This window comes from Aedes aegypti, chromosome 1 (assembly GCF_002204515.2).
Source record: "Aedes aegypti strain LVP_AGWG chromosome 1, AaegL5.0 Primary Assembly, whole genome shotgun sequence".
NCBI lineage: Eukaryota > Metazoa > Arthropoda > Insecta > Diptera > Culicidae > Aedes > Aedes aegypti.
The window spans coordinates 232,649,187-232,673,381 of record NC_035107.1 but is presented as its reverse complement, the minus strand read 5'-3'; the positions used below and the strand labels follow the sequence as shown (position 1 = coordinate 232,673,381).

General features: G+C 40.9%; 1 protein-coding gene across 1 annotated transcript in view; it reads right to left on the bottom strand.

The window, feature by feature from the left end:
* The window catches only part of LOC5575988 (homeobox protein prospero), a 305,557-nt gene extending 286,940 nt beyond the window's left edge, over positions 1 to 18,617 (bottom strand). The window contains exon 1 of the mRNA XM_021837264.1: positions 18,284 to 18,617. The gene's annotated coding sequence lies outside the window, so the exon portion shown is untranslated. The remainder of the gene's footprint in view (positions 1 to 18,283) is intronic.
* Positions 18,618 to 24,195: the final 5,578 nt, after the last annotated feature.

Genomic DNA, 24,195 nt, shown 5'->3' with positions numbered 1-24,195 from the left:
AAGCATCTCTCCAGAAGCTGGAAAGCTTCTCCAAGGAAACTGAAAAGCTTCTCCACAGAAGCTGTAAAGCTTCTCCACAGAAGCTGGAAAGCTTCTCTCCAGAAGCTGGAAAGCTTCTCTCCAGAAGCTGGAAAGCTTCTCTCCAGAAGCTGGAAAGCTTCTCTCCAGAAGCTGGAAAGCTTCTCTCAAGAAGCTGGAAAGCTTCTCTCCAGAAGCTGGAAAGCTTCTCTCCAGAAGCTGGAAAGCTTCTCCACAGGAGCTGGAAAGCTTTTCCACAGAAGCAGGAAAGCTTCTCCACAGAAGCAGGAAAGCATCTCCACAGAAGCAGGAAAGCTTCTCCACAGAAGCAGGAAAAGCTTTTCCACAGAAGCTGGAAAGCTTCTCCACATAAGCTGGAAAGCTTCTCTCCAGAAGCTGGAAAGCTTCTCTCCAGAAGCTGGAAAGCTTCTCTCCAGAAGCTGGAAAGCTTCTCCACATAAGCTGGAAAGCTTTTCCACAGAAGCTGTGGAAAGCTTCTCTCCAGAAGCTGGAAAGCTTCGCTCCAGAAGCTGGAAAGCTTCTCTCCAGAAGCTGGAAAGCTTCTCCACAGGAGCTGGAAAGCTTCTCCACAGAAGCTGTGGAAAGCTTCTCTTCAGAAGCTGGAAAGCTTCGCTCCAGAAGCTGGAAAGCTTCTCTCCAGAACATGGAAAGCTTCTCCACAGGAGCTGGAAAGCTTTTCCACAGAAGCAGGAAAGCTTCTCCACAGAAGCAGGAAAGCTTCTCCACAGAAGCAGGAAAGCTTTTCCACATAAGCTGGAAAGCTTCTCCACAGAAGCTGTGGAAAGCTTCTCTCCAGAAGCTGGAAAGCTTCGCTCCAGAAGCTGGAAAGCTTTTCCACAGAAGCTGTGGAAAGCTTTTTCTCCAGAAGCTGGAAAGCTTCGCTCCAGAAGCTGGAAAGCTTCTCTCCAGAAGCTGGAAAGCTTCTCTCCAGAAGCTGGAAAGCTTCTCCACAGGAGCTGGAAAGCTTTCCACAGAAGCTGTGGAAAGCTTGTCTCCAGAAGCTGGAAAGCTTCGCTCCAGAAGCTGGAAAGCTTCTCTCCAGAAGCTGGAAAGCTTCTCCACAGGAGCTGGAAAGCTTTTCCCAGAAGCAGGAAAGCTTCTCCACAGAAGCAGAAAAGCATCTCCACAGAAGCAGGAAAGCTTCTCCACAGAAGCAGGAAAGCTTTTCCACATAAGCTGGAAAGCTTCTCCACAGAAGCAGAAAAGCTTCTCCACATAAGCTGGAAAGCTTCTCCACATAAGCTGGAAAGCTTCTCTCCAGAAGCTGGAAAGCTTCTCTCCAGAAGCTGGAAAGCTTCTCTCCAGAAGCTGGAAAGCTTCTCTCCAGAAGCTGGAAAGCTTCTCTCCAGAAGCTGGAAAGCTTCTCTCCAGAAGCTGGAAAGCTTCTCTCCAGAAGCTGGAAAGCTTCTCCACAGAAGCTGGAAGACTTCTCCACAGAAGCTGGAAAGCTTCTCTCCAGAAGCTGGAAAGCTTCTCCACAGAAGCTGGAAAGCTTCTCCACAGAAGCTGGAAAGCTTCTCCACAGAAGCTGGAAAGCTTCTCCACAGAAGCTGGAAAGCTTCTCCACAGAAGCTGGAAAGCTTCTCCACAGAAGCTGGAAAGCTTCTCCACAGAAGCTGGAAAGCTTCTCCACAGAAGCTGGAAAGCTTATCCACAGAAGCTGGAAAGCTTCTCCACAGAAGCTGGAAAGCTTCTCCACAGAAGCTGGAAAGCTTCTCCACAGAAGCTGGAAAGCTTCTCCACAAAAGCTGGAAAGCTTCTCCACAGAAGCTGGAAAGCTTCTCCACAGAAGCTGGAAAGCTTCTCCACAGAAGCTGGAAAGCTTCTCCACAAAAGCTGGAAAGCTTCTCCACAAAAGCTGGAAAGCTTCTCCACAGAAGCTGGACAGCTTCTCCCCAGAAGTTGGAAAGCTTCACCACAGAAGCTGGAAGGCTTCTCCACAAAAGCTGGAAAGCTTCTCCACAAAAGCTGGAGAGCTTCTCCACAGAAGCTTGAAAGCTTTTCCACAGATGTTAAGGAAGATTGACTGGTCTTTGATGATGATAATTGGATTTCGGCTTTCAGTCACGAAATTAAGCGTTGATTGTTTCAAATCGGTGGCAATGATTTGAAATAATCAACGCTTAATTCGTGACTGAAAGCCGAAATCCAATTATCTTCTCTCCAGAAGCTGGAAAGCTTCTCTCCAGAAGCTGGAAAGCTTCTCTCCAGAAGCTGGAAAGCTGCTCTCCAGAAGCTGGAAAGCTTCTCTCCAGCAGCTGGAAAGCTTCTCTCCAGAAGCTGGAAAGCTTCTCTCCAGAGGCTGGAAAGCTTCTCTCCAGAGGCTGGAAAGCTTCTCTTCAGAGGCTGGAAAGCTTCGCTCCAGAAGCTGGAAAGCTTCTCTCCAGAAGCTGGAAAGCTTCTCTCCAGAGGCTGGAAAGCTTCTCTCCAGAGGCTGGAAAGCTTCTCCCCAGAGGCTGAAAAGCTTCTCTCCAGAAGCTGGAAAGCTTCTCTCCAGAAGCTGGAAAGCTTCTCTTAAGAAGCTAGAAAGCTTTTCCACAGAGCCTGGAAATCTTCTCCACAGAAGCGTGAAAGCTTCTCCACAGAAGCTGAAAAGCTTCTCCACAGAGAAGTAGATGAAAAATAAGATTTATTATTTCTGCCAAAATCTGTAAAGGAATAGCCTCCTCAAAAAGCTGCAAGATTTTTCACCAAGCACTACAAAAGCATTTGTTCAAGAAGCTGGAAAACCTTCCTGGAGAAGTTGGAAAATATTCCTCCAGAAGCTTGAACATTTTCCTTTAGGAAAACTTCTCTCATAAAGGCTGGAAGTCTTTTGTTTTCTCCAGAAGCTGTAACTGGAAGGCTTCTCTCCAGTAGCTGGAAGTTTTTTCACCAAAAGCTGGAAGGCTTCTCTCCAAAAAGAAGATGAACAAGAAGAATTATTATTCTCTCCAGAATCTGGAAAAGCATAGCTTCCTCAAAGAGCTGAAAGATCTTTCACCATGCTATGCAAAAGCATTTGTTCCATAAGCTGGAAAACTTTCCTCGAGAAGTTTGCAAACATTCCTCCAGAATATTGAATGCTTTCCTATTGGAAAATTTCTCTCATAAAGCTGGAAAGCTTCTCTCCTGAAACGGGAAAGCCTTGTTTCCAGAAGCTGGAGGCTTTCTCTCCAGAAGCTGGAAGGCTTTTCTCAGAAGCTGGAAGGCTTCTCTCCAGAAGCTGGAGGCTTTCTCTCCAGAAGCTGGAAGGCTTCTCTCCCAGAAGCTGGAAGGCTTTCCTCTCCAGAAGCTGAAGGCTTTCTCTCCAGAAGCTGGAAGGCTTCTCTCCAGAAGCTGGAAGGCTTCTCTCCAGAAGCTGGAAGGCTTCTCTCCAGAAGCTGGAAGGCTTCTCTCCAGAAGCTGGAAGGCTTTCCAGAGTTGGAAAGGCTTCTCTCCAGAAAGCTGGAAGGGCTTCTCTCCAGAAGCTGGAAGGCTTCTCTCCCAGAAGCTGGAAGGCTTCTCTCCAGAAGCTGGAAGGCTTCTCTCCAGAAGCTGGAAGGCTTCTCTCCAGAAGCTGGAAGGCTGCTCTCCAGAAGCTGGAAGGCTTCTCTCCAGAAGCTGGAAGGCTTCTCTCCAGAAAGCTGGAAGGCTTCTCTCCAGAAGCTGGAAGGCTTCTCTCCAGAAGCTGGAAGGCTTTCTCTCCAGAAGCTGGAAGGCTTCTCTCCAGAAGCTGGAAGGCTTCTCTCCAAGAGCTGGAAGGCCTTCTCTCTAGAAGCTGAAAGGCTTCTCTCCAGAAAGCTGGAAGGCTTCTCTCCAGAAAGCTGGAAAGCTTTCTCTCCAGAAGCTGGAAGGCTTCTCTCCAAAAGCTGGAAGACTTTTCTCCAGAAACTGGAAGGCTCTCTCCAGAAGCTGGGAAGGCTTCTCTCTAGAAGCTGAAAGGGCTTCTCTCCAGAAGCTGGAAGGCTTCTCTCCAGAAGCTGAAGGCTTCCTCCTCCAGAAGCTGGAAGGCTTCTCTCAGAAGCTGGAAGGCTTCTCTCCAGAGCTGGAAGGCTTCTCTCCAGAAGCTGGAAGGCTTCTCTCCAGAAGCTGGAAGGCTTCTCTCCAGAAGCTGGAAGCTTTCTCTCCAGAAGCTGGAAGGCTTCTCTCCAGAAGCTGGAAGCTTCTCTCCAGAAGCTGGAAGGCTTCTCTCCATTAGCTGGAAGGCTTCTCTCCAGAAGCTGAAGCTTCTCTCCGAAGCTGGAGGCTTCTCTCAGAAGCAGGAAGGCTTCTCTCCAGAAGCGGAAGGCTTCTCTCCAGAAGCTGGAAGGCTTCTCTCCAGAAGCTGGAAGGCTTCTCTCCAGAAGCTGGAAGGCTTCTCTCCAGAAGCTGGAAGACTTCTCTCCAGAAGCTGGAAGACTTCTCTCCAGAAGCTGGAAGGCTTCTCTCAGAAGCTGGAAGGGCTTCTCTCCAGAACTGGAAGGCTTCTCTCAGAAGCTGGAAGGCTTCTCTCCAGAAGCTGGAAGGCTTCTCTCCAGAAGCTGGAAGGCTTCTCTCCAGAAGCTGGAAGGCTTCTCTCCATTCAGCTGGAAGCTTCTCTCCAGAAGCTGGAAGGCTTCTCTCCATAGCTGGAAGGCTTCTCTCCAGAAGCTGGAAGGCTTCTCTCCAGAAGCTGGAAGGCTTCTCTCCAGAAGCTGAAGGCTTCTCTCCAGAAGCTGGAAGGCTTCTCTCCAGAAGCTGGAAGGCTTCTCTCCAGAAGCTGGAAGGCTTCTCTCCAGAAGCTGGAAGGCTTCTCTCTAGAAGCTGGAAGGCTTCTCTCCAGAAACTGGGAAGGCTTCTCTCAAAAGCTGGAAGGCTTCTCTCAGAAGCTGGAAGGCTTTTCCTCCAGAACTGGAAGGCTTCTCTCCAGAAGCTGGAAGGCTTCTCTCCAGAAGCTGGAAGGCTTCTCTCCAGGCACTCCAGAGCTGGAAGGCTTCTCTCCAAGAAGCTGGAAGGCTTCTCTCCAGAAGCTGGAAGGCTTCTCTCCATTAGCTGGAAGGCTTCTCTCCAGAAGCTGGGAAGGGGCTTCTCTCCAGAAACTGGAGGCTTCTCTCCAGAAGCTGGAAGGCTTCTCTCCAGAAGCTGAAGGCTTTTCTCCAGAAGCTGGAAAGGCTTTTCTCCAGAAGCTGGAAGGCTTTTCTCCAGAAGCTGGAAGGCTTCTCTCAGAAGCGGAAGACTTCTCTCCAGAAGCAGGAAGGCTATTCTCCAGAAGCTGGAAGGCTTTCTCCAGAAGCTGGAAGACTTTCTCCAGAAGCTGGAGACTTCTCTCCAGAAACAGGAAGGCTTCTTTCCAGAAGTTGGAAGCTTTCTCCAGAAGCTGAAGACTTTTCTCCAGAAGCTGGAAGACTTCTCTCCAGAAGCTGGAAGGGCTTCTCGTCCAGAAGCTGGAAGGCTTCTCTCCAGAAGCTGGAAGGCTTTCTCTCCAGAAGCTGGAAGGCTTCTCTCCAGAAGCTGGAAGGCTTCTCTCCAAGAAGCCTGGGAAGGCTTCTCTCCAGAAGCTGGAAGGCTTCTCTCCAGAAGCTGGGGAAGGCTTCTCTCCAGAAGCTGGAAGGCTTCTCTCCAGAAGCTGGAAGGCTTTCTCCAGAAGCTGGAAGGCTTCTCTCCAGAAGCTGGAAGGCTTCTCTCCAGAAGCTGGAAGGCTTCTCTCCAGAAGCTGGAAGGCTTCTCTCCATTAGCTGGAAGGCTTCTCTCCAGAAGCTGGAAGGCTTCTCTCCATTAGCTGGAAGGCTTCTCTCCAGAAGCTGGAAGGCTTCTCTCCAGAAGCTGGAAGGCTTCTCTCCAGAAGCTGGAAGGCTTCTCTCCAGAAGCTGGAAGGCTTCTCTCCAGAAGCTGGAAGGCTTCTCTCCAGAAGCTGGGAAGGGCTTCTCTCCAGAAGCGGAGGCTTCTCTCCAGAAGCTGGAAGGCTTCTCTCTAGAAGCTGGAAGGCTTCTCTCCAGAAACTGGAAGGCTTCTCTTCAAAAGCTGGAAGGCTTCTCTCCAGAAGCTGGAAGGCTTTTCTCCAGAAGCTGGAAGGCTTCTCTCCAGAAGCTGGAAGGCTTCTCTCCAGAAGCTGGAAGGCTTCTCTCCAGAAGCTGGAAGGCTTCTCTCCAGAAGCTGGGAAGGCTTCTCTCCAGAAGCTGGAAGGCTTCTCTCCATTAGCTGGAAGGCTTCTCTCCAGAAGCTGGAAGGCTTCTCTCCAGAAACTGGAAGGCTTCTCTCCAGAAGCTGGAAGGCTTCTCTCCAGAAGCTGGAAGGCTTTTCTCCAGAAGCTGGAAGGCTTTCTCCAGAAGCTGGAAGGCTTTTCTCCAGAAGCTGGAAGGCTTCTCTCCAGAAGCTGGAAGACTTCTCTCCAGAAGCAGGAAGGCTATTCTCCAGAAGCTGGAAGGCTTTTCTCCAGAAGCTGGAAGACTTTTCTCCAGAAGCTGGAAGACTTCTCTCCAGAAACAGGAAGGCTTCTTTCCAGAAGTTGGAAGGCTTTTCTCCAGAAGCTGGAAGACTTTTCTCCAGAAGCTGGAAGACTTCTCTCCAGAAGCTGGAAGGCTTCTCTCCAGAAGCTGGAAGGCTTCTCTCCAGAAGCTGGAAGGCTTCTCTCCAGAAGCTGGAAGGCTTCTCTCCAGAAGCTGGAAGGCTTCTCTCCAGAAGCTGGAAGGCTTCTCTCCAGAAGCTGGAAGACTTCTCTCCAGAAGCTGGAAGACTTCTCTCCAGAAACAGGAAGGCTTCTTTCCAGAAGTTGGAAGGCTTTTCTCCAGAAGCTGGAAGACTTTTCTCCAGAAGCTGGAAGACTTCTCTCCAGAAGCTGGAAGGCTTCTCTCCAGAAGCTGGAAGGCTTCTCTCCAGAAGCTGGAAGGCTTCTCTCCAGAAGCTGGAAGGCTTCTCTCCAGAAGCTGGAAGGCTTCTCTCCAGAAGCTGGAAGACTTCTCTCCAGAAGCTGGAAGACTTCTCTCCAGAAACAGGAAGGCTTCTTTCCAGAAGTTGGAAGGCTTTTCTCCAGAAGCTGGAAGACTTTTCTCCAGAAGCTGGAAGACTTCTCTCCAGAAGCTGGAAGGCTTCTCTCCAGAAGCTGGAAGGCTTCTCTCCAGAAGCTGGAAGGCTTCTCTCCAGAAGCTGGAAGACTTCTCTCCAGAAGCAGGAAGGCTTTTCTCCAGAAGCTGGAAGGCTTTTCTCCAGAAGCTGGAAGGCTTCTCCTTAGAAGCTGGAAAGTTTCTCCACGGAAGCTCGAAAGCTTCTCTTCTGAAGCTGAAAAGTTTCTCCACAGAAGCAGGAAAGCTTTTTCCAGAAGCTGGAAAGCTTCTCCCCAAAATGCTGAAAAGCTTCTTTACAGAAGCTGGAAAGCTTCTCCACAGATGCTGGAAAACTTCTCAACCGAAGCGATGGACAGCTTCTCCCTAAAAAGCTGGAAATCTTCTCTCCAGAAGCTGGAAAGCTTCTCTTCAAAAGCTGGAAAGCTTCTCTCCGGAATCTGGAAAGCTTCTCTCTGGAAGCTGGAAAGCATCTCTTTAGAAGATTGAAAGCTTTTCTACAGAAGCTGGAATTCTTCTCCGAAAATGCTTCTTCGAAAGAAATCTTGTAAGAATATCTGATGAATTTTCTAGAGGAATTCCTGGTTTAAGGATTGTCAGAGGAGTATATGGAGAGATTCTTGGAATAATTCCTAGATAAATTTATAGAGACATTCCATAACCAATATCTGATGGATTCTAAAATTGAACTTTTGGAGGAATCTCTGAAGGAATTTCTGAAGGAATTCCTGTAGGAAACCTCGAACAATTCTCTGGAGAAACTGTTTAAGGAATTTCTGAAAGAATTCGTGGAAAAATCCTAGAAGGAAGTCTTGGAGGAATCCCTGTACAAAATTCTGAAAGAAACTATGGATTAATGCTTAAAGATTCTTTGAAGGTATTGCTGGAAGAATCTCTGCGTTGGTTCCTTGAGGGATCCCCGGAAGAATTCCTGTAGGAAACCCTGGAAGAAGCCCTGGAGTTATTCCAGGAGGAATCCCTGCAGTAATTCCTGGAGAAATTGTCTGAAAGAATCTCTTCCTTGTGCAAAGGTATTCCTTGTGCGTTCCTAGGAAGAATCTTTTGAAGGAACCCTGGAAAGATTTATGGCGAGTTGTATGAAAAAAAAAACACTGTAGAAATGCCTGGAGAAATTTCTAGAGTATTTCTTGGAAAAATTGGAACTTTCCCTGTAATCCCTATAAGAACTCCTGGTGTGATCCCTGGAGTAATTCCCGAAGGAATCCCTGAATGAAAACTCAAAGAAACCCTTTAAATCTTTGTTTAGTGTATCTCTGAAATGATTCCTGGAGGAATTCCTGCAGTAGTGACTAGAAGGATTTCTGAAAGAATTCCTGAAAAAAAATAAAATACTACCTTTTGAAGATGTATCCAGAAGTCCATCAAGGATTTCCAAACAAAAAAATTCTATCCGTTAGGAAATTCGACAAGAAATTTTCTTCAAACCTCAGATTAAACTGCTCGAATGGTTGGAAAACTAAGAAAAAAAAAAACTGAACCAGTAATCCGCCAAAGAACATGAAATACATTTCGGAATACCATTTAACAACTTGTATTTCATACCGTATGAACCTTCATCAATGCCAATCCAATCATTTTCAATCAGCCCTCGTTTTGAGACTAACCAAACGCATCCAACACAACCACACTGCAAGGCGAATTCTGCATCATGCTTTCTAGTCTAGTTTTTCCGGGCCAAGAACCGGTCCAACGAAAACATCAAAAATCTCTCTTGCCTTCTGAACTGCACTAGTCGTTTCAAAACTCGTCCAAACCACCTCACCGACGAAGCCGTGTGGCCGCGACGTTCCAGATGCGATGCACAGGCACACGGTTCCCTCTGTTCGCAAGTCCTATGTGTACCGTAAAACAGGGTACTTTGATAATTCAAGTAGCTTTCATAGCGCTGGACCTACATCTTACTGAACAAAATAACATAATTTCTGTCAATCAGGTGATCAAAATGAGTGCAGAAATAAAGAGATTTTCTAGCTTATAACTATCAAAGATTCCACATTTTACGGTACCATCATCGGTAGCGTCGGGAGTCATCGTTTGGACGGTTGAAGATGACCTCTCTTGTAGGAAAACTGCATCCACTGTTTCCAACTTCAGCGGCTAACGACGACGATGATGTCCAAGCCGTCCATCAACCTTGACTACGCGAATCGATGACTGCATGGCTACTGATGATGACGATGACGATGATTGTTCGGTGTCAGAAAAAAAGCTAGGCTCTATTTTTCCCCGTTTTTTGAAAACCGAACCGGAAGGGTTCTGATGCAGAACTCTTCTTTTCTTTTTGGCGAATTGAACTTTATGGAGCGAAATGCAAGGGGTGCTTCGAGTGGGCGCTTGCACTCGTCATCATCTGATGGAAATAAAGGAGAAATGCGTTGCATCCACATTTAGAGGGGTAGTGAAACAGGATATTTATTTTAGGACGATGAGTTGAACTTGAAGAGGTAACAGGATAATTCCTCAGTCGAGTGTCAAGCCTCTTTCCTCAAAATTCCATAATATAAAAATTCACAGCATGTCCTTAGAGACTTTCCTGCAAGCCTTCAAATTTTGATATCACTACTCACTAGAAAACCTCTCGAACAGTCTACCAACTAAACAAAGATAATTCAATATTCTCAATCAGTTAGAAAGTTTTCAAATTTAAAACTTCAGATAAGTTGATAAGTTTAAGTACGCGTCAAGTGTTCTCCAGTTATCTATACAGTGCGATATAAAATGTTTAATGAAACTGGCAATACTACCTTATCACGAAAAAAAAAAACCCTTACGACCATTCATATTTCGTATATAAAGCAATGCAAAAAAAAACATATCCCGAATTTGCAGTAAGTTGCAAACACAATCAATGAAATCTAGAAGGCAAGTAAAACCAAATTTTTCAACGTAGCTTAGTTGGTAGAACACTCGTTCGGCAGAAAAAGAGTCGTACGATCAATTCCCACCTGAAAAAGTGATTTTTACGATTTCCATACAAGTTTTTAAACTTTACCCACACGTTCTAAAATAATATTTCATTCTCCAGGATTTTCCTTCAGCAAATTTCATAAAAAGACCCTTACGATTTCGTCAACATTTCCTCAGAGCGCACAGTGGCCCAAAGCAGGCCAAAAATCAAAAAAATGAAGTTTGCAAATTCCTGCTCGGTTATATTTTCTTGATTTCTTCAGTATTGAATAACAATTCCCCAAAGCTTCAGATCGATCAGTTTATATTTCGATTTTTTACAGCATGTGACCTGGAGAGATGTCAACTGAACTTGACCATTATGAATTTTTCAAATTTTGTGAAGGTTGTTCTAGAGAAATTTCATTTTCTGTTCTAAACCATGACCAAATCTTTCTCAACCGGTCTCATTCGGAAGAATATATCTTAGGCTTTGCGGACCAGGACCGTCCCCTGTCACACAAGCTTCAAAGATTCTTTCAAATAACATTAAAGATTTTTTTCTTTAGCTTTAGCGAAGTCTAATCCTGGCATCGAACTTGAAATCATTCACAGTATTTCTATAATTGTTTTCTCGATCATTTATTAAAAAGTTTCGCAAATTATTACAATGTTACGGCTTAGAGATGGGTTAAGTCAGATTTCCGATTGGAAAAAGCCCAAAGATTTCGACTGACACGGATTGTAAAAGACACGACCATCTTGAGTTCTTTGTTGTACACGACTGTTGTATAATTAAACGTTATCATACATTCTATCCACCATATCCTCCAGATATGATTCCAAAATTTCCCCAACCGATTCTTGAAGAGTTTTACGAAGTTTTCCTTCATGAAAACCGACAAAGATTCCTTTTATAATTAATCTTATCTACTTGATTTACGACTCATTTGGTATTTTTTCCGTTAATGATATATGTATTCTAGAACAGGCTACGCTTTCAAAACATAGGTACCAGATACGCTTTGAAAGATAGGTATCAGATTTTGGCTCCAAAAGAACGATCCCTCTGTTGCGGAGATTTGTGATGTCGTTCACCAAATTTCTTTCTTTAAATATCCTCAAGATATTCCTTTAACAGTTTTCAAGTGACTCTTCTGAGAGCAATAAAGCTTCTCCATAGAAGTTATAAAACTTCTCCATATAAGCTATAAAGATTCTCTACAGAAGCTGGAAAGCTTCTCGACAGAGGCTGGAAAGCATCTCGACAGAAGCTGAACAGCTTCTCCGCAGAAGCTGAAAAGCTTTTCCGCAGAAGCTGCAAAGCTTCTCCGCAGAAGCTGGAAAACTTCTCCACAGAAGTTGGAAAGTTTTTCCACAGAAGCTGGAAAGCTTCTTCACAGAAGCTGGATAGCTTCTCCACAGAAACTGGAAAGCTTTTCCATAGAAGCTGGAAAGCTTCTCCGCAGAAGCTGGAAAGCTTTTTCGCAGAAGCTGGAAAGCTTTTACACAGAAGTTGGAAAGCTTCTTCACATAAGCTGGAAAGCTTCTCTCCAGAGACTGGACAGCTTCTCCGCAGAAGCTGGAAAGCTTCTCCACATAAGTTGGAAAGCTTCTCTCCAGAAACTGGACAGCTACGCCAGAGAAACTGGAAAGCCACGCTCCAAAAGATGGAAAGCTTCTGGACTGAAGATGGAAGACTATTCTTCAAAAGCTGGAATACTTATCGACAGAAGTTGGGAAGCTTCTCGACAGAAGCTTTGAAACTTTTCTCGAGAAGCTGGAAAGCTTCTCCCCCGAAGATGGTAAGCTTCTTCAGAAAAGCTGGATTAGCTTCCTAAAAAAACGGGAAAATCTGGTAAGCAATATAGCACCTTCCCAGAAGCTGTAAAAATTTCAACAGAAACTGGAATACTTTTCCACAGAAGCTGGATAGCTTCTCCACAGAAGCTGGAAAGTTTCTCCACAGAAGCTGAAAAGTATCTCCACAGAAGCTGGAGAGTTTTTCCACAGAAGCTGGAAAGTTTCTTCACAGAAGCTGTAAAGTTTCTCCACAGGAGCTGGAAAGCTATTCCACAGAAGCTAGAAAGCTTCTCCACAGAAGCTGGAATGCTTCTCCTCAGAAGCTGAAAAGCTTCTCCACAGAAGCTGGAAAGTTTCTCCACTGAAGCTGAAAAGTTTCCCCACATAAGCTGGAAAATTTCTTCACAGAAGCTGGTAAGCTTCTCTCCAGAAGCTGGAAAGCTTCTCCACAAAAGTTGGAAAGTTTCTCCACAGAAGCTTGAAAGTTTCTCCACAGAAGCTGAAAAGTTTTTCCACAGAAGCTGGAAAGCTTTTCCACAGAAGCTAGAAAGTTTCTCCACAAAAGTTGGAAAGCTTCTCCACAGAAGCTGGAAAGCTTTTTCACAGAAGCTGGAAAGCTTCTCCACAGAAGCTAGAAAGCTTCTCCACAGAAGCTGGAAAGCTTCCCCTCAGAAGCTGGAAAGCTTCTCCACAGAAGCTGGAAAGCTTTTCCACAGAAGCTGGAATGCTTCTCCTCAGAAGCTGAAAAGCTTCTCCACAGAAGCTGGAAAGCTTTTCCACAGAAGCTGGAATGCTTCTCTACAGAAGCTGGAAAGCTTCTCCACAGAAGCTAGAAAGCTTCTCCACAGAAGCTAGAAAGCTTCTCCACAGAAGCTGGAAAGCTTCTCCACAGAAGCTAGAAAGCTTCTCCACAGAAGCTGGAAAGCTTCTCCTCAGAAGCTGGAAAGCTTCTCCACAGAAGCTGGAAAGCTTTTCCACAGAAGCTGGAAAGCTTCTCCACAGAAGCTGGAAAGCTTCTCCACAGAAGCTGGAAAGTTTCTCCACTGAAGCTAAAAAGTTTCTCCATTGAAGTTGAAAAGTATCTCCACAGAAGCTGAAAAGCTTTTCCACAGAAGCTGGAAAGCTTCTTCACAGAAGTTGGAAAGCTTCTAAACAGAAGCTGGAAAGCTTCTCCACAGAAGCTGGAAAGCTGAAAAGCTTCTTCACAGAAGCTGGAAAGCTACTCCACAGAAGCTAGGAAGCTTATTGACAGATGCTGCGAAGCTTTTCGACAGAAGCTGAGAAGCTTTCCAACAGAAGCTGGAAAGATGAAAAGCGTCTCCACAGAAGCTGGAAAGCTTCTCCACAGAAGCTGGAAAGCTTCTTAACAGAAGCTGGAGAGCTTCTCCACAGAAGCTGGAGAGCTTCTTTGCAGAAGCTGGAGAACTTTTTCTGAGAAGCTGGAAAAGCTTTCTGAAAAACTTTTCGCTGAAGCTATAACAGTTTTCTACTTGAGCTGGTAAACTTTTTTCAAGAAGCTATAAAAGCTTCATCCAAAAGGGAAGCTTGACCTTCCTTCAGAAGTTTTTTTTTTCAGAAAATTATTTCCCGAAGTTTAATAAACTTTATTCCATAAACAGGAAAACCTTCTTTTTATAAGCTGGAAAAGCTTCTTTCCATAAGCTGGAAAAGCTTCTTTCAAAAAACTTAAAAATATTTTTTTTAAAGGTGGAAAGTGTTGCGCTCCAAAAGAGGGAACATTTCTGTGCAGCAGATAAGCTGGAAAATCTTTACTTCAATAGCTGATTAAGTTTCTCTCTAGGAGCAAAGAAAGCAGATTTAGGCTCCAAAAGTACAATTCCTCTATTTTGAAGATTTGTGATGTCAATTTTTTTCAAGAGTCAATGCATTCTTTCAAAGTTCTACTATTTTTTTTTTCAAATAAGTTCAAGATTTTTCTTTTTTTCTCAGTGTTTCCTCCGAAATAAAATATTACATTAATCTTTGCGTGACAACTTATTAACGACATCCGAGGAATTTTAGGATCATTGAGTTTCTTCTAAAATAAGTCCGAAAATTTTTTCATGAACATTTACAAGGATTTTTTCTAACTGTTTCACTTGTAGCAATTTATTTTGTAATTGTATGTGGAATCTGAAAAATAGCATTTTGAAGAATTTTCTTATGTTTTCCTAGAAGAATTCATGGTGATGGTCATAGAGTTTTCTGGATAAATCCCAGTTGTTACACTTGAGAAAATTGCTATATAAATTATTTTAACAATCTCTGAGATAATTTACTTAGAAAAATTCCCGGTGAAATTCATGAATGAACTCTAAATAATGAATAATCGAATAAATCAATGTAAACATTTTGTACAAACTTTCTAATAGGGCCTCCCTCTGTTCATCTTTTAATATCTGTCAAAAATTCTTGCATGTTTTATGTAGAATTGCTCAGGATAACTCCAGTAGATTCTTTGATAACATTCTGCTTTCAATTTCATGCAGAGACTCCACAAGAATTGCTGTAGGATTTTTTAGGTTATGTCTGGTGTAGTCAAACTAGATTTCCAAACCTATAGTTTTGATTTATATGTTGTATTCTGTCAACTTCTTATAGAAATCCTGCTGAGAATGCCAATAGTAAATCATTATCTCTGAGAAATTTTCTAGAAGGATCTCTGAAGTAACTTTTGAGTAAATTCAACAAGGAATAGGGTAGAAGCACCGGTTTTGGCCAGAATAAAAGTTTTTTTTTTAATATGTGTATGGAAAACCCTACATGTACTGCAAATACATTAATTAAAACTTTCCAAACATATTATGTATGAAAAATATAAAAACTTAGCATATAGGCTACCAGAACAAATTTTACAAACATTCTTAACATCGGTTCCTGAATTGACCAATCTCATTGATTTCTCATGAGATTGTCCAAACTAGGTATATAGCAGTTAATGCTATAGGGATAATATTTTTTTTCGTTAATTTTTGAATCATTTTGGACAAATGCATAAATGTAGCTCCCTCATGTGAATGTTTTCTACTTTACACCAGATATTCCTGATAATTGTCTGTGTAAAACGGTGTGTAATCCGCTATGACTACAATTGGCGATATGGCCAAAAGCGGTGCTTCTACCATTCTTGGATAAAATACTTGGGAAATTCTTGAAGTATCCCTGTCGAAGCAACGCTTCAATGTGTTTTTCAGTAAAATTCTAGATCAAATCCTTGAAAAACTCTCCTGCTTCTGGGCATTACGTCCCCACTGGGACAGAGCCTGCTTCTCAGCTTAGTGCTCAATGAATACTTCCACAGCAATTAACTGAGAGCTTTCTTACCAATGTTGCCATTTTCGCATTCGCATATCGTGTGGCAGATACGATGATACTCTATGACCAGGAAAGTCAAGGAAATTTCCATTACGAAGAGATCATGTACCCACCGAGAATTAGCGTTGGGCGAATTCGACCAGAACATCGACTGAATCTTTTCAAATTCGATACGTCGAATCGATTCACTGATTTAATCGAATCATTCGAATCGATGTTTCTGAATCGATTCGGCTTTCAAGCTCATATGAAAAATTAACAAAATATGCTCTACAAATAAGACCAAAAACGTTTTCTTTAAATTCCTTAAATTGAGTAACGTTTGAAATTAAAAATTATATATCTAACACTTTAAGGCGGATGCAAAACTAGGCTTAAAGGTCATCAACTCGTTAAAAAATCTTATCAATTTCTACCTTACGAATCGAAACAAAAATCGAATAAAGAGAATCGATTCACTCGATTTTGAGTGCTCCAAACATCGATTCAAAAAATCGATTAATCGGAACGAGAAAATCGATTTTCGGAACATCGATTCAAAATCGCCCATCGCTACCGGGAATCGAACGCAGACATCTTCAGCATGGCTTTGCTTTGTAGCTGCGAACTCTAACCACTCTGCTAAGGAAAGCCCCAAAAAGCTATCATAAAAAAAATAGTTTCATCCACTGATCACTTCAAGAGTAACTGTAGGATGATTTTTATGATCTCAATTATATTTAGTATTTTTAAGCTCAAAGTTGAGGGAACAATTAAACTGAAAAAGATTTTGAATTCTATTATTTTTATATAAAAATGTACTACTTTTCTCAACTAACAATTTATTTTTTATGATGACATTAAGATTTAGTAGATTTGAACAAATGAAAGCATCGGTGTTGAATGAATGCAAGTGCACACATTTGAACTATTAAAGCAAATTAAGAGAATGTTTTCAAAATATCCCCCTTAGCGCTCACATATGCACTTCCTCTACATTCGCCTATAAGTACCTGTATGTATAAATACATCCGAGGTGACGCGACAACCGAGCATGTTTTATCGATCACCGGTAATTATTATACACAAGTACGTACAAATTGCACCCCCAATTTGGGCACTATCTACTTACTCTCACACTCGCATACGGTGTTCACACTCGCATAAGTGAAAATCGATTGATTTTTATTAAAATGCATTGGGGTGCATTTTTTTTTCGGCACTTTCCGGCCCCTATGGGTATGTCTTTTTGCTTTGTTTTTGGGCAAATTTTTTGGCAATTGTCGGTCAGTCTCGTGACTGGTTTACGCGACTACGGTACGATGATGGTGTGTTTAATGAATGCATTATTGTTTACAGTTTGGATAACTTTCACCGGGTGCACTTCGTCTGCATACATGTGCCCTTCGACCTACGAGTGTGAAAGTGTTAACAAATTGGGCATGTTTGGTAGACTGAAGGAGTGATGGTGATGTGGGTGGAAAGGAGCGATAATGATGTGACCTGGTGAGAATTTTTGGCAAAAAAATTGGGTTATAGACCATTGTCAAATGGGCTATAAATCGATGGGTCGAAATGCAGCACTGTATTTAAATGAATCATGTGCATTACGTATTGGTTATTGAAATAAAGCATCTCCAATTTTTGATCATTTTTTCAAAAAACATAAACATAGAACTAAGAAGATCAATTTCTGCAAGTTGATCTGCTTACTAAACAGAAGGTCATGAATGCAATCCCAGACCCATCTCTTACATAAAAAACATTGAACCTTGGGAAAACGCATGATACGTTAACCACTAGCAGCATTCATCTTTCAACATCTAACATTCAACTATGTGTCATCAGATTTACCATTTCTTCTTGTTTCTCAGCTTTTGCAAGGACGTGGCCAAAACAGCTCTAGAATGTTGAACAATGCGTCAATCTTGTCTAAGAGGAATTTATGAAAAATCTCTGGATTTTGTATAAGATCATCTATTGGAATGTTTTCGAACGTTTTTCCATTGGAAAACATAATTAAAGGCAGCGGAATACTAAACTTTTTTACTTTGAAAAACCATTTTAATTATACCAACCCGAGTAGACGCGAAGTTCTAACAATCAAAACGTGATATTGACTTGATTGACATATGAGATAAAAGATCTAAAGATAATATCAAAATTTTGTTTCTGGAACTTATAAACCATAGCAAAATTTGAGGCTTGCATATCTAATGAATAGCTCTCAGCTAATAACTGTGGAACGTGGAAGTGCTTATAAGAACACTAAGCTGAGAAGCAGGCTTTGTCCCAGTGAGGACGTAATGCCAAAAAGATAAAGAAGAAGATATGGAGAAGGAAATATCGATATCACCGTTATACTGAATAGGATATATTGATACCAAAATATCGAATATCGAAAAAAAGAAATATCGATATTCTGATATATCGGAAGTATCGGAACGTTCCTAGTTATGTTGCGCTTCTTTCAGAAGGCAGGGTAAGATTCTTTCTATAGCCGCAGATAACAGCAGAAAGTTGACTAGTAATTTATTTCACCAAGAGGTTCTGGTTTCCGCCAGGCACCCTACATAAATAAAAAATAAAAACTCATTTGTGATTTTTTCTGAAAATTTCATTAAAATCGACCGAACGATTGCGAAGTTACGAATTTTCAATCTTCGATGTTGGTACCTAGTACTGTAAATGTTAATGACTTATCACGAAAATAACTTATTTAGTGACTATTTCTCTGAAAAAGTGACTAATATTTTTTTGTTACAAATAGTGACTTTTTAGTGGCCAGGTAGAAAAAGTTGCTAAGTCACTTAGAAGTGACTCGCTACCAGCCCTGTATTGAGGGCCGTTCAATAATTACGTAAGACCATTTTGAGCATTTTTGAACCCCCTCCACCTTCCATCATTATTTTTTTGAAAATTTAAAATAAATGGTTTGGCGCATAAGATATTCCCCCACTAACTACTCACGTAATTAAAAGATGACCCCTTATGACGCAATTATTATTTAAATATGAATACCGGAGACAATCTTTGAAAAAATCCAACAAAACATCTACCTTCGTCGCCAACTGATTGTTATTAATATTGTCGGTCCACTTTCTTGATTGCGCTCATAGTGTTACCCATCCTCTTTTCAAGAAATTCACAAGGCCCTAAATAACAAATAAAAAAACAATCAGGTCCATTCCACACAAAATAGTCCCAAAATTGCGGTTGAAGGAAATAGTATGGCAATCCTGAGGGAATAATATGGAACTCACCTTTTGCAACCGGGATCCGCCTTAGGACGCACTAACTAAATTCACAATTCACAATATGATTTCCTTTCCGCACCGAGTCACGAAAGATTTCTTCCTTAACGCACTTCCTATCTCAAAATCAGAGTCTAAAAGGGCACGGATGATCACTGTTTCACTACTAGAATGTAGTCTAATTTGTTATAATTTTCAAATCAATCACCATAAATCGAAAATTGAAGTCAAACCACTAGATTTCTTCTAATAGCATCACTCGCGCCACGCATTACTTCGAAAAACGTCGTCACTCGAGCGAAATTTCTCAGAAACTAACGGTACAATTTGCGACGGTTGCGCTGTGCTGCTAGTTGACGTCCGAAGAAAAGAAGATCTTGCCGAAGGCTGACGATCGTGCGTGGAAGAACATCATCGTCGATCGGCGTCGGCGTCGCGACGTTTCAAGGTTCGTTCGATCGCTTGACTCATTTCCCCTCACCTTAGCGAACAACAGCTCACATGAGGCTAGCAAAGAAGTCCGCCAACCGAACAAAGGCGATCGGGTGATCGTAAATGAACGTTTCTTATGTATTGTTCCGTCTCGGAGCAGACTTTGGAATTGGAGCGGAGTTTGGAGAAAATAATCCCAAACAAAGCGAAGCAACGTGCGGAGGCTACCATTAGGGATGTTCAACTAACCGTAGGATCTTTGATATAGGCAAGTAGGGTAGCCCGGGAAAAATAAGTCACATAAGGAATTGATCCCTGTAGCTTTCTGAATATGAGCCAAATCTATAATAATTCATTATCTCACCCTAACAGTCATTGGTAACTGAGTGTGTATCAGTTTGTTTTTTTTTTCTTCAAGGCTCTTCTGTCTGTTACGTTGATGTACCTTGGAATCAGATAGGTATACCCCGAACTCAAATCGTGGATTTTAAATTTTTCTGCTATTTTAAAAAGGAAATATGTTATAGTTTCACTAAAATATATAAGAAATGGAAGGTAGGAATGGTTCATTGTGGAAAGGGTTTGTTGTGAAAAAAAAATCTCAAAATAGCGAAATTTATAGATCTCGGACGCTTGTATCTAAGAAACGGTTTTATACAGGATTATATTTTTTTCAGTAGACATGTTGTTAAAAGCTTTAGGGCTTCTACCTTATACATTAAATAGACGGAAATTCCACCGCATGATGGTGCTAGCTCCGAAAATATTCCCCTAAACTACTAGGCTAGATGTGGCAGTTAAGGATGCAAAAAGTAATCAGAATGAATCAGTGGCGTACCCAGAAAATTTGCTCAGTGGGTTTTTTTTTTTTCGAGTTGATACATAGTACTGTAAAAAAGCGTAACATCAATAAGTGAAGTAACACTGAATACCATAAAAAACTTATCAAACATATATGCATCACATGAGTTTCGTGAAGGATAGTAGATGGTTTTTACTTAAAATGGGATTGCCCGAGACGAGTTTAGTCATTTCTCTGTACTTATAATAAAATAATACTTAGGAAATTGTTTCCATTCAAGTGATCTTCAGAATGCAAAACACTTTGTGTATAAAAATTTTTGTAAACAAACATCTGTTTGAAAAATAATTGACTTGGAATGTATACTTTTTTTGGGGATTATGCATCTGAAAAGAATTTATGGCTGCAATATATTCAAAAAATTCAAAGGAGATTTCACGAAACATCAAGAAGATTGTAACCAGTGTCAATGTGATGTCTAGTTTTGATGAGATTTGACGCGTTCAGTTTCGTAGACAATGTGAAAACAAAAAGAAAACGTTTGTAGATGGATTTGAGTAAGATGTCCTGAAAGATCCCACGAACGAAGCCAACAGTGCTCCATCCGATAGAAGGACAAAAGTAGTGTCGCTAGTCACCACCAGGGCCGCGCTAAACCGCACGAATGAGCAGCCATGGTGGTGACGAAATGGGTGGCCATGCTGAGCGGATCATCGATGACGTAGATGGACATGAGTCAACGGCCAAAGGTTCGGGTCAACGTGCACCAGCAAGATACTTTATAAGTCTGGTGATCTTCAACGATAACAGTCGCGCTTTAGGGATGGTACACAAATTATGTCACGCTAAATTTCGACTTTTTTGACCAATTTTGAAAATAATTTCAATTGAGCAGAGCAATATACCGTTTTGACTCATATTACGAACACTTAAGGCCAACAGTGACTTCAAATGAATCTGATCCGCATAAATTGGCTGGTATTTGTATAAATTTTGATTCCATCGAAAAGTCTAACTGTTAGCTGTTGGGTGTACCGATAATAATGTTGATTTATTTAGTTTTAGTATTGTTTTTACAAAAAAGTATGCAACAACATTTTGATTCAAATGCCGAACACTGTGTTAATTCTGTCTCATATTCCGAACACCTTGATTCAAATTCCGAACAGCACGAATAAATCGTATTAAAATGAATAATTTCGCAAATAAATTTATCTGAACTTGATCTACTGGTCTCAAACTAGAGAATCATCACTACTCCCGCGGAATTAATTATACTAGAGACGTTAAAATTGAATTGCAATTGACTTCCATTTCCTTGTTATTTGGTGACATATTTCAGCGAAACATTTCAACCAAATCGCCATACAAAAAACGAGTGTTCGGAATATGAGTCTATTCGGAATTTGAGACAAAACGGTACTTAGCTAAGGAAATAAAACCATTTCAAGAATCAAAATCCGATCAATGTTTCCTCAGATATGAAAAATTGTAACATTTACTTTTGAAACAATTTATGATAAATTTATTTAATTTATGAATTCCTTATATGTATGGTTTGAACTTGTACATCAAACCCAATCAATTGTATGAAAACGGCACACAATTTGACTTAATGTTCTTTCCAAACTGTTTCCAAGTTTTGATCATCGAATCTCAAACGATGAGCTCTTCAGACATAATAAAACCATTTTAAATCTCATTCATCATATACGTTTTTATTTTAAGTAGAAAACAATTAAATCTCAATACCTTTTGAAAACCAACCGAAACGCAAAAATCTGAAATATGAGATATGGAAAATTATGATTTTTTCTTACATGTTCTTTTGCTCATGTTATTTTGAATCTATCCAACAAGTTACGAGTGCTAATAGCCGTCACTATGTCCAGGAGGTCGACAAAAATTTCTCATAAGACAAAATTCCTCATTGGTCTAATAATAGAACTCACCGTTTCCGGATGAACTATCTTCAGAAATGTCATGAATGAAAACAAAACTGGAGACGGCCTTACAGTTAAAGTCGAAATACGCGTATCCGTCAAAAGATACAAACTCTAGTGGAATTACAGTAGGACTCCGTTTTTGGCAACAAAGTCAAAATTTTTAGTTGCCAAAAACGTAACCGTGCTAAAATCGGAACCCATATTTTAAATTTTATTTTTCAACTATTGGTTTTTAAAACATCATAAGAATGTTATTGCATGATCCTTATGGAATCATATGGCATCGATTCTTTGGAACGGTTCACTTCGAAGCAGTATTCCGTAGGGTTTTACTATGCTATGAATCTATAGCCCCGAAATGTTAATTGTGGCAAACGTTTTGCACACTTTTTACGCCTAAAAATCTCCAATGAATTTTTGGAAGCTTTATGATCACTATTTGTATGAGCGGGCCCCGTAAAATCAATAATCACAAAAGTTACCTTTATTCTAGAGCTCTATATATTTTTTAAACTATGTAAGAATATGAAAAAAAAATGCATTACTGCCTTCTTATAAAACGTATTTAAAAATCAAAAGCGCTGAGTATTGCTTTATTTTTTATATGATGTACAGAAAAATCAGTTGAACTTTTAGACTTTCGAGGACAAATTTGACAAATTTCAGTAAATTTGAAAATGCTCCTCTGATCTATGTTTCTGATAAAGTAAACCATTTCATAATGAATGATTAACTGCAGTCAAGAAGGCAAACATAAACATGAGCTGATCCATAATTGCCGCTTGTAATTTTGTAGAATATCATGTTTACTTGAAATGAGTAATAACTGAGCTTGCTATGTTCTACATTTACCCCATGAGATCAACAGAAATTCACAGGATCCCGCTATGAAATTTCAAAAGCCTGATAAGAATCTTTATGTGCTCGTAACGAATCTAGAGGAAAACGTTAGGGCTCTGAACCATCTCGCAAGGAATCCGTAGGTCTCGCCTGTAATTCTCAGGATCCCTCTAAGGATTTTGCTAGGAATAATCATCTTTGGATTCCGCTGTGATATTGCTGAAAGTTCTCAAGCCTCCGATGAAAATTTTTAAAAGTTAATTATTATTAGGCTACCCCTTGCACATCTCTGGACACCTTTTCAAAATCCCCTAGATTTCCTCAGAAATACTCAAAATATCACTAGAAATCCACATTACCCCGCTGGACAAAACCCCCTATTATACATTATCAAGATTCCGCCAGAAACCCTCTTTGTCCGCTAAGAATCTGCAGATATCCTCAAGAATCTGTTAAAGTTTCTGAGAAGTCCCCCAAGAACCGAGAATCCCCAAAGGATTCTCATAGATCCAGATCGTGGGGAACATTTTGGCTATGTGTGTATCCTTGATTAAAAATCTTGTATAAAATTCTAGATCGTCTCTTACCATATCTTACGTCTTACAGAATCTCTAACAAGGAGAGAACGGAGCTCTAAATAGTGGACGCAGAAAGATCAATTTACAATATACATACAATATATCTATACGACAGACGAAAAGTTTAAACACTGTCAATCGCTTTTATCGCCCTCTTCAATGATATTATTGAGATAAAGCGTAGTTTCGACTGTGTTCGCATTTGTCATGGTGCCGGTAAAAAAAAATATATATAGAATATAGTAAAATATGCTCTATATATTTTATATATCTTCATGGATTATATATTGACACTTTTGCAATTCTCTAGAATAACGCAGTCTATCCAATGATGTTCCTTAAATGTTACGATATACGACATTTTGCTGTATTTATATCTATTACTACGGTGTGTTTTTAGATACGATATAAAACATTCAGTGCCATAATAAAAAAAAAAAACAGTGAGCCAAAAATTATGATTGTAACTATGTGTGAGTTATATAGTTTGTGTTCCTATTGTGGTGCTTGTGCCCAAACAAGCTGTTCCAAATATGAAGAAAAGTGTTTTTTAGTGTATCACCTACTGGCAGACTCAAGTGGGCTGGTCACTCAGTATGAATGCCTAAGAAAAGCGATTGGTCTCTAGTTGAGATACTAGTGGAGATTATTGTCCTCATGAAACGTTGCAAATACATGGCCAATGACCATCCCGAAGTAAATAAGCGCGTACGTGAGCCCTGAGTAGTTGGGGAGTTTTGAGGAAATATCGACAAAAAGGAAAAAAAGGAGCTCTGGAATGTAATCGGTGTGGAGTTGACCTGTTATTCAAATTACTAACGCAACAGATGCGAAAATATTTACAAAAATGTACACATTTTATTGGTGTTCAAAAATATTGCCAAAAACGGATCCATTTTGTTGCCAAAATCGGGGAGTGCCAAAAGTGGAACTCCACTGTAAGTTCTATAGTACTAAATACGGTTTTTCATCTACTAAACAGCTCGAAGATTTTTTATCATCAGAATTATTTTTTCATTACTAACTATTGAAGTGTTTGATTGTTCGTTAAGTGTCATGTTGTAGAGAATGTTATATTTAGGTTGAAAAAATAAATTGACCTTTATAAACCCGGTACTCAAGCTGTCAGAGCGTGGCTTACTAAATATTGGTCACACGAACAGTCACGACATTAGCATTCTAAGTCTAATGCTTCTACTGTGAAAACGCGACATGAAACGAAAGTATTATGGGAATAAGTTATGTTTTAAATAGTACAATGCGCTATTTTTCTGAACACCACTTGTCGTTTCATATCGTTTCATACCATACATTTGTTCCTAA